Source organism: Coptis chinensis, chromosome 3 (genome assembly GCF_015680905.1).
Source record: "Coptis chinensis isolate HL-2020 chromosome 3, ASM1568090v1, whole genome shotgun sequence".
Lineage (NCBI taxonomy): Eukaryota > Viridiplantae > Streptophyta > Magnoliopsida > Ranunculales > Ranunculaceae > Coptis > Coptis chinensis.
In genome coordinates, this window is record NC_141458.1 from 67,957,249 (window position 1) to 67,968,244 (window position 10,996).

The window sequence follows — 10,996 nt, forward strand, 5'->3', positions numbered from 1 at the left end:
ACTTCCTCAATTGAGGAGGGTTGAAGCGATATATATATATATATATATATATATATATATATATATATATATATATATATATATATATATATATATATATATATATATATATATAAAAAAAATCATAATTGAAACAAAATAGTAATTCATGAATTGAAACAAAAGTCTAAGAAAATGTGATCTAAACTTTGTGACATTCAAATGACCTTTGTCGGTAGACTACAACAGTGTTAAGACTCATCTAGTAATACAAATGCACTTTCAAACCTAATTGCCTAAAATGAGTAGACTACAACAGTGTTAAAACTCATCTAGTAATACAAATACACTTTCAAACCTGATTGCCTAAAATGAGTTATTACATTTCAGTTGTATCGCACTAAATCCATGGATGATATCATACTCTAATCCTCACGACATACTAAAAAACTAACAATGTTACCTTGTAGTAGACTTTTTGTGTTGAACTGAAAAGCAAGAGAGTATTATGATCATCGCTTCCTCAAGCTAGATGGTTCAACTTAACTGCAAAGAGCATGCACTATAACAGAGAATAAAAAATATTAATGCTAAATGGAGATTAGATGTGTTGGAAATAAGGGGGAGGGGGATGAATCATAGCACAACATAAAGATGTAAAATATTGGGATTTTAAGCAAATGCAATGTTACCATCATTGTAAAGGCATGTTCACCAATTGACTTCTGGACTATTTTGGTCATTAATCAGTAGTTTTGCGCATTGCACTGTTCAAAGAAAGTGTTACTAAAAGCTTAAGTAATCCTCAATATACAAATAATGTGAAACAACTTACAATAAAAAAATATCTTACCAAAGTGTTGTAAGAGGCAAAAAATATATTATAAAGCCATGCATACAATCCGATCCCTTGCATACTTAGCATTAGCTTGTAATGCTCTTGATCCAGTGGTAGCAACTAATGTCTCTCCTTGATAAACTATATGTCAAAGCTAGTGTTGTCTGTAACAGCATTGACCCTGTTAAAACCCGACAAACAACATAAACAACAAGTCCATCACTTCGCTTTCTCAACCTTCCGCAACTCACCATACCTATATAAGAACTTTAAAGATAACAATTTGTTTTAACCTGCAATTAGGTGTAAATTTATAAATTTGAATTTAGTGAGGTCATGGAAAACATATATATTTACACGAAAATGCCAGCAAGAAGCGTCATCATTCAATGTTGTTGGCTAGCATACACACCCCATCATCTAGAAATAAAAGCGTGCCAATCGACCTAATGTAGGTAAAATGATCAATTTCAAAAGAAAACTTAGTTATATATGAAAATACCCTATTTTAGTTCACCAATTATTGAATGAAATATACAACTCTGCAAGTCTGGGTTGGTCATTCACAAGATAAGCAAGTTTATTAAACCCGTTCACTATGACAAAATGAAAATTCTCTTATTAAACCATGCATCAATTACAAGCTTGCACCGTACCAAAGCCCTATTTCAGAAAATCAAGTTAAAAAATTAAATTTTGTTGCAAGAAAATTCGCTTAATATAAGTTTGATCGCTTACGGTTGGTTGTATCCGTGTTTGGTGGTGCTTTTATTGGAGTGGGAGGAGGAGCTGAATGAATGCTTCTGGTCCAAAGAAGTTGTAAATCTCAAACCTTATGTTTTGGTGGTGTGATAAATCAGGAACAGAAAAAACTGGAGAAAAAAACTGCAACAACTCAAAATGGGAAAGCCTTAACAAAACCATATTCACCTTCGTACTAAAAAACCCTATCTTCTTCTTCCAAAATCTCCTTGAATTCATTTCTTATTCTTATTCTTATTCTTTTTTTTTCTTCTTTATTTATTCTATATATATTTATTATTATTATTTTAATTCATAAGAGATCTATGAGAATCCAACCAACTTCTTCTTTCTACATACTACACATTCTATGAAATTTCAACGATCTAGTACTCCAGATTCCACAAAAATACAGAAGTTAGCAAAAACACATTCTAAATAAAATAATTAAAAAACACACTATCTGAAGAACCACATTACATTTTTGGAGAAATTTAGGATTCTTCAGATACAATATTTAAAAAGTAAAAAATATATATATCAACCCTTACTCGACCAATTATCTTGATGAAAGAAACAATAGTTATTATAGAATACACACGAAACAAAATATTCAACGATAATCAAAATAGAAAAGAATCCATATCATGGTTTTGTTTGTGAAATGATAAAAAACCCAAAAAGAAAAATTATTACATATAAAAATCGTTTGAGGCTATCAAGCAAAGCAGTGTTATGGCATTGGATGGAAGGCAATGAACACCAACGGACGGGTTATAGTTTGAAACTCTCGTCTTCTACAGATGATATGAAGTTGTTATTGTCTCCCTAAGTGGTGACCTATACTACTTACCCAGGTTATTTTTAGTAGGAAAAGCTATTTTTAGTTGCCTTCTAAAGCACTGTATTACTTGAAGTGGCTACAATACAAATAACCACAAATACAGATTTGTTGTTACCAACATGGCAACATGTGACTATTACAGTAATGAAGCCTTGGGTTGCAGTGATGCTCTCTCCTTGGTATTTAAATCCTTCCAGCCTAAAGTGTTAATCACATTAAAGAAAAATCATCTGAATCAAACCAGTAAACATGACATTCGAGGTGGACGATATAGTGGTATTGGTATTAATTAAAACTACAATAAGATTCAATTGATAGGAACAAAAAACAATATTTATCAAAAAAAAAACATAAATAAAACGAATATACAATGAAAATGAGAATGCAAAAGAATCGCCAATCTGGTTTTGTATGTAAAAAAGCTAGCTGAAAAGAAAACACCTACTTATATACACATATTTCCAAAATTGATTGAGGATTAAAGGATAAATCTAAAGCTTTATTTATTTTTTCTTAATGAATAAGAATGCCTACTGCATGTAAATGTGTCAAAATAGCATAAAGAAATATTATGTTTTTCTAAACCACTCCATCTATAACGATAAAATCTGTAGCGCAAAAGAATCTAGATATTGCTTCAAAGAGGCAACATCATTTAACTCATATTTTTTGGTCAACTTCCAAGCAAACCTATGAAAGCTAAATGAACTTCTAGTGCTAAAAAGCAATAAAGAAAGATTTATGTAACTGCTCATACTCTTAAAACCTAAACCAAATATATGTATACATGAACAACTTGCTCAACATCCACATTTAATCTTAAACCAAATTTGAATTGGTTGTTACCCACTTTGCAATAGCCAGCTAACATAAAACATCATGAATATATGTGGCCCAATTGCACTTATGAAGTTTTGGATACTCATAATGCACAATAAACAAATATTCCTAATTTTTCACCTCTAAGAATTATAAATTAACTACGCATAATTATTTGTATGCCAACTACAATAACTGCATCAAGATTATTACGATTAGCTAATTAACTAAGGATTAATTAAACAAAATATGTAAAAGCTTAGAAAGTGTTTGTCAAAGATTGGAACTTCAATCCCCAAGTTGGGTTGAGTTGCGCGAGCGTGATGTTACACTACTCATCTCGCACATCCAACCGGTCCAAGTAGGTTGAATCCCCAACTCTTGGTAAGTAAACTTAAACCAAAAGACTAAACTTCCTAAACTTAAACTTTGTCTGAGCCTTATACATACTAAGAATCGCTATGAACAGAATAAGCTCCATAACAGCAGAGACTTTCTAATGGCACTAACGTAGAACAAAGTTACACAGGTTTGGCTGGTCAGAGGTAATAAGTATTTTTTGTGATTGAAGCTAAAAGAAGTTTCATTTAGTAGGACAATTGACACTGATTAATTACATAAACATAAAAGATGGAATTAATGTGCGAACTATTAATCAAAGAAAAACTCTGAGAATCCGGAAGCTCTCGTAATTGGTGTGTATTTTGTGACCAAAGCTAAAGTAAACAATTAATTGACAACCTAAAAAATAGATGGAGAAAACACTTCCAAATTCTAAGTATGGTCCTTTTTCTCAAGAAGAAAAGAAAGAGTGGCAAATAGGCTAGAGAAGAAAAAAAATATACTTGTGAGAAGAATAGGCGAACATTATCCATGTTTTGCTAATTGAGAGAGAAAGAACTCAGGAAAAGTGAAGAAAGAGTGGCAAATAGGCTAAAGAAGAAAAAAAGATACTTGGGATAGGAATACATGAACGTTATCCATGTTTTGCTAATTGAGAGAGAAAGAACTCAGGAAAAGTGACGGACAAAATGATGAGTGAGAGACTCGAAAGTACAAATGTGAAGAAAGAGATAAATAACAACTAATGACAGACATGATTTTCTCATGCAATACGTAGATTTCAGTCCTCAAGCCAAAGATAATAAAAAGGTGAGTCCATACTTCCTACCAATATCACAAATTTATTAATTCAGCTCTAATTCATACCTTCGGGTAATGGAGCAGGCTCTTCCTCAAGTGCCAAAGACCGAAAACCAATATTTTGGTTATTGATTTCCTGCACCAAACTGAACCAAATGCCATTACAAAAAAACCATGCTAAATCCAAAAACAATAAACTCAATCAAAAACCCTATTTACCCCCAATAATAAATACCCACTATTCTAGAGAGAGAAGGGGGGAGTAGTAACTCTCGTAAATACAGAAGAGAGAGAAGAAAAACAATAGACATGGAGATGTTGTCAAAGAGAAAAAACAGTTTTTGATTTAAGTAGTTTACTTAACTTATTTAAGGTATATAACCTTCTGCTACTTTGAAGGTGTTATTGATACAAACAGTGAACACAAAAAAACCGTAATACACCAAATCCTTCACAGGAACAAACGCTTGAATATGCAAAAATACAATTTCTACTTAGTCTGGAATTTGATTCAAAATGGAGTCTAGTTAATATAGACTATTTGACCTAAAGGACGGGTGGATATGGACTATGAAAGTCTGCTATGACTTGGATATAGTCTACTCATTAACTCTAGATCTAATCCCAACAACGCACTACAATTTCCATAAAAGTTGGTTATAATGCAATATATGGTGGGAAGCACACCAAAGTCAAAACCTGGACTTACATGGATCTTCTGTCCTTGGATTATTCAATTTCAACATAGTCACATCACTTTTGTTCATTGCAATCTTCGCCATCATTGGTCTTTTACCTTTGTCTCTATCTCTACCACAACCAATGACTTTAATGAAAGCACAAAATAATCAATCAGCCAAGTAAAGAATACAAAGTTCCAAAACCATCTACACATAATTTTGATCATGTCATTCAGAGAGCTCCATTAACAACGTATACGACTATACGATATTCTCGCATCATCTTATGCGCTAATATCATTACAGATGTTGTCAAAGAGAAAAAACAGTTATTGATTTAAGTAGTTTACTTAACTTATTTAAGGTATATAACCTTTTGCTACTTTGAAGGTGTTATTGATACAAATAGTGAACACAGAAAAACCATAATACACCAAATCCTTCACAGGAACAAACACTTGAATATGCAAAAACACAATTTCTACTTAGTCTGGAATTTGATTCAAAACAGAGTCTAGTTAATATAGACTGTTCGACCTAAAGGACGGGTGGATATGGACTATGAAAGTCTGCTATGACTTGGATATAGTATACTCATTAACTCTAGATCTAATCCCAACAACGCATTGCAATTTCCATAAAAGTTGGATAAGGACAAATGACGACTCAAATATATTGTTTAACTAACAAAAACCTGTCTGTCTTTTAGTTTCAGAACATTGCTAGCTGTGACCAATTAATTCAGAGAAAATGAAATGAAAGGAACCAACATACCAGTAATGATTCTCCATGGGCTCAACTCCCTCACTGTGTCAAGTAGTCTAGACAAAGTATCGGGAGTATGTGCATAGTCTACCATTACTCCAAATGCCTGTTCTTCATCTATCAATTGACACCTTTCTGGAACTGAATTGACCTCCTCAATACCTCAAACAATGCCTTCCAATGGTGCTCCCACAACAATTCCAACTGCTATAGCAGCAACGATATTGTAGATATTGTGCCTCCCAAGCAACCCTGAAGATATCTCTAGTATGCCTTGAGGAGTATTAACCAATACCTGGGTCTCAAATAGAGAAAGCTTAATGAAGCGATTTTCTTATTAAGAGACTGATTTGAAGAGAGTCTCGCTTATTATTTAAATTCGATTTTGTCTAATATATATGTTGGGAAGAACAGATCATTCAAACCCCTTTTTTTGTTATAGAAGTGATGGATGGGGAAGAAAGGTTTTTTTTATGCGAGGAATCGTTTTTTCTTTTGGGTCTAAGTGTTTAACTTTTCGTGGGGTTTTTGGTTTAAATCGAGGGGTTTTTTAGGTTTAGGTTTGATCACTTTTTGGAGTTCAAATAGCGGGGTTTCTCCTGATTTCTCGTGACAAATTTATTAATTCAGCTCTAATTCATACCTTTGGGTAATGGAACAACCTCTTCCTCAAGTGCCTCAGACCCAAAACCAATATTTTGGTTATTGATTTCCTGCACCAAACGGAACCAAATGTCATTACAAAAAAACCATGCTAAATCCAAAAATAATAAACTCAATCAAAAACCCAATTTACCACCAATAAAAAATACCCATTGTTCTAGAGAGATGGGGAGTAGTAACTCTAAAATAAATAAAGAAGAGAGAGAAAAGAAAAACAATTGACATGGACTTCAAATTTACCTTGTAGATCTGAAGCTTTATTTGTTAGCTTCCGGCTTATACTGAGAAGCAATGAACTTCTCCTTCGTCAGATTTAGGTGAAGAAGAAGTGTATAGAATTTTTTTGAGAGAGAGATACCGATAATAAGTTTGGATGGCACTTTAAATTTGAATCTGACGCTAGAGATTTGTTACCTAGTATTATTACTATCTCTTCGTTTTTTTATAGGTTGACCAGCAGATTGCAGCTGCAGGGGCATGGAATAGCATCTTGGGTTTCCATCCTCTTGTACTTAGCAGCAATTGGTACATAGAAAGTACATTTATTATTATTACCTAATGAACTTTTAAGCAACATAGATCATATTATTAAAGTTAGAGATTCTGGGTTACCTTGAAAGAGATGGTGAAGATAGCATAGTCAGAGCACTAGAGGGGGGAGAATTTTCGTGGGGTTTTTTGTGCGGGTTTTATATCTTGTATATATCTTTGATGAATTGTTTTTTCTTTGGGTTTGGGTCTAAGTGTTTAACTTTTCGTTGGGGGGCTTTTTAGGTTTAGGTTTGATCACTTTTGGGAGTTTAAATCGCGGGGTTTCTCCTGATTTCTTGTGAGTAAAGAGGATACTTAAAATTTGTCGACGTGGACACCCTCATAGTGCAGCAAAAGGGACTGCTATTATATATATATAGGATCCTGCTACTTTAACACATCCTTCCCTCCGTCGTTCAGTTGATTGCCTATGTTGATACTCATTCTCTAAGTTGTCTTTGTTGCTAATGTTTAGTTTTATTGTTTAACCTCTCAATGTGCATCATGATATATTAAATGTGGGGTGAGTTATGCTCAAGGACTAATCATCCTAGTAACTGCCTCTATGTTGGCAGTTGGTCACGCAAATACCATTGTCGTTGGAGGGGCTGAAAACTGGCATTTTGGCTTTAATTACACCAATTGGGCATTTCAAAACAGCCCCTTGTACCTCAATGACACTCTTGGTCGGTATTGTATTTTCTAACTTCAGTATAGTTCACACGATTTTTAGTTCTCCTTGTACGTCTCTATGCAGCGCAAGCATATAATGCACATCAGTACACAATGTACAAATCTGCTGAAATGCGTAACCAAAATAAGACAAAGATGAATGTATATAATAATAATAATAATAATAATAATAATAAATTAATCCAAATACACAATGATCATTTCATTATTACGCAAACACGAGGACGTAGAGAATGAGACAAATCTGAAAAGTCATACGTGAATAAAATCGTGATTAGCATTCACAAAGTTTATAATAACAAAAGAGTATATATAGATTTAATAAGTGTTTACATTGAAAGTTTACCTCCGCAGCACTATCTGATAAGCATGCCACAACAAATGCCCAAGGCAAAAGGTGAATATCATAATCTTTGGCAGCAGTAGCAGCAAAAGCACCAATTCTACTTGATTTTGAAGCCTGCCTACACTATGAAAAAGCTGGATACATTCATGTTCTTTTGCTGAAGTGTTTCATTCCTTTCATAGTTGGTCCCTTGATCACATTTTACTTTTGTAAATGAGTATGGGTAACCAAATCAACCTAAGTGTTTCTGAGATAGTTTAGGCTACCATGAAAGAAATCTCTCCATTAGTCATCCTTCAAATGGAAAATTTGATCCTTGATGGACTTTTGCAACTCTTTAAAGAGTACATTTACAGTCTTGAAAGGGACATCTCTTCTAAAGCTGATGTTTCGGATAGAATTGGTTCTAGAATTGTTTTGGCGAGACACACACTCGGCAGACTTTCAATTTTGGCCAATTCATCGGTATTGCCGATACAAATAGTTTCTAACATCGACATAAACGTATTCAAGGGCTTCAAAGTTTCGATGGTCACCGTTAGGTTAACAGACGCGTTGAAATGGTTTTGCTTTATAAAGAACTTGACAATTGGATTTTCTCAATTCAAGATCTTTGCCGATCGGCTCAAAAATGTTTTCTATCGACAAAACTATATATAAAGTTACTTTTCCAAAAGGAGAATCGATTTGGTCGCGAAACTTCTTGTGGTGACCATGGTGACTCTGACGCTTCCTATGATTTGATGCCCTCTATTGCATTTCAGGTTTGCCTTGCTTTTACTGCTAAATTCTGATAAATGTGACACCACATAATACTTGTTGACAAAACCAACGCCGTCTCTAAAATGTATGTCCTTTCCAATTCAGGGTGATAGTAGTGCCTTTGATATAAACAAAACCAGGAACCTTTTATCATCGATTTATTTGGAAAGTCTTCATAGCAAGATGGTACCATAACAAACCAATAATAGAGGAGATTATTGGGGATTTGATGTTTTGGTGTTTCAGGAGGAAGCCTTTGCAGATATGGGATAAAAAAGGTATGTGAATTACGGTCAATATATTTGATCGGTCTTTTTTATGTAATTCTTTAGGTGTTTTAAAACGAAACGAAGGTTTAGCGGGTTTTGCAGGCTTTTTAAGTTGTTCGCCAATTTTTTCTCTGCTTTTTTCTTTCTTAATCCGTTAATCTGTCCTTATTTCTCATGAGTAAATACGATATTTAAAATTTGCCGACGTTGACACCCTCACAGCACAGCAAAAAGGACTGCTATTATATATAAAGATGTTATACACCCTTGGATAAAAACATGTGATATACCGTTGGATAGGATTTTTTGTGCTGATTGTTTAGGCAACTTGTTTGTCCAAATCGGACAGGTAACGAAGTGGGAATCTAAGTTTTACGCGTTACGAGAATGAAAATGACACATCAAGTATTTCCGAGATTCACAAGGGCTTGGGGGTAAAATTTCAAAACCTAAAAATCCAACAACCAACGGACGTACACGGATTTAAAAACCACCCACGTGTCTGCCTGACTCACCCTTTCTTTCCCCCGAAAAACCAAATCTAAAAAACCCAAAACCAGCCGCACCAGTGCCATCCAATCCTGCGCCTGCTAGTACATTTTATCCAAACTAAAAATCCTTCCGTTAGCTGCTAGAAAACCATCAGGTATTTCTGAGATTCACAGGGGCTTGGGGGTAAATTTTCAAAACCTAAAAACCCAACAACCAACGGACGTACACGGGTTTAAAAACCACCCACGCGTCTGCCCGACTCACCCTTTCTTTCTCCCAAAAAACCAAATCTAAAAAGCCCAAAACTAGCCACACCAGTGCCATCCAATCCCGCGCCCGCTGGTACATTTTGTCCAAACTAAAAATCCTTCCGTCAGCTGCTAGCAAACCATCAGGTTTTTCAGAGATTCACAGGGGTTTGGGGGTAAATTTTCAAAACCTAAAAAACCAACAACCAACAGACGTACACGGGTTTAAAAACAACCCACGCGTCTTTCTTTCTCCCGAAAATCCAAATCTAAAAAACCCAAAACCAGCCGCACCAGTGCCATTTAATCCCGCGCCCGCTGGTACATTTTATCCAAACTAAAAATCCTTCCATCAGCTGCTAGCAAACCATCACACCATCTCTAATCACCTATCAATTTAACCAAATCTACACCCATGGCAGCCGAGAGAACAATTGTACCCGAGATGGGGTTTTCCAATATTTTCAATTTGGGTTTGTTTGATGTGTTCTACAAGGCACATATTGTTCGACAAGGTTGGAAATGTCTAATGCTCGATCTTACAACTCGGTACTCCCCCTCTTTAGTGCAAACCTTATATCGCGGCTTAGATCGCGATAATGAGGGGAATCCTTTACAAAGCAGTGGTTAGTGAGTTTTGGGCATTCCAGCAAGGCAAGAGATACCGGATAGTCAAGTATCCCGATATAGTGTTTGATTTTATGACTATTACTGTCATTGAGGGAGTCTACACCAATAGTTCAACGTGCACGAAACAGAGTTCACTACGGAAGAAACAGTTGGCTGTTGCAACGTGGATTGCTCATAACCTGGTTGGGACGACTAAACCTTCTAATATAGGTAAGTTGATTCTCCAAATCTTTTGGATCATACAGACCCGAAAAACGGTTCTATGTGGGACCAGCTCACTTAGTTTAGGAGGACTTCTGCCGCCCTACCCACCCTTGTGACTATAAGATAATGCTTACATGGGGAGCAACATTACCTACCTACGTCGCAAGATTGCCACAGTCACACCTGTTTTCCATCGTTGCGTAGCACTCAACTGGTCCCCTGAGGAGGTACGTGTTGCAAAACATGCTGAGAGGATCTTCCACCACCACCTCCGGTCGACTATTTCGCTCCTGGAGCTATTTCACAATTTACACGCCCCTTAGATGCGATTAACTTCATGTATGAGGGA

At 35.2% G+C, this 10,996-nt stretch overlaps 1 long non-coding RNA gene across 2 annotated transcripts; it reads right to left on the reverse strand.

Moving 5' to 3' along the window:
• Window positions 1-467: 467 nt before the first annotated feature.
• On the reverse strand, window positions 468-5,213 carry LOC147510518 (uncharacterized). Of its 2 annotated transcripts, none has more exons than XR_015216804.1 (4): window positions 5,074-5,213; window positions 4,431-4,510; window positions 833-998; window positions 468-746 (listed from the first exon to the last, which is right to left on the reverse strand). It is a non-coding gene; the product is annotated as an uncharacterized LOC147510518 (long non-coding RNA). The 2 variants fall into 2 exon arrangements; XR_015216805.1 differs by having other exon boundaries at window positions 833-1,073.
• Window positions 5,214-10,996: the final 5,783 nt, after the last annotated feature.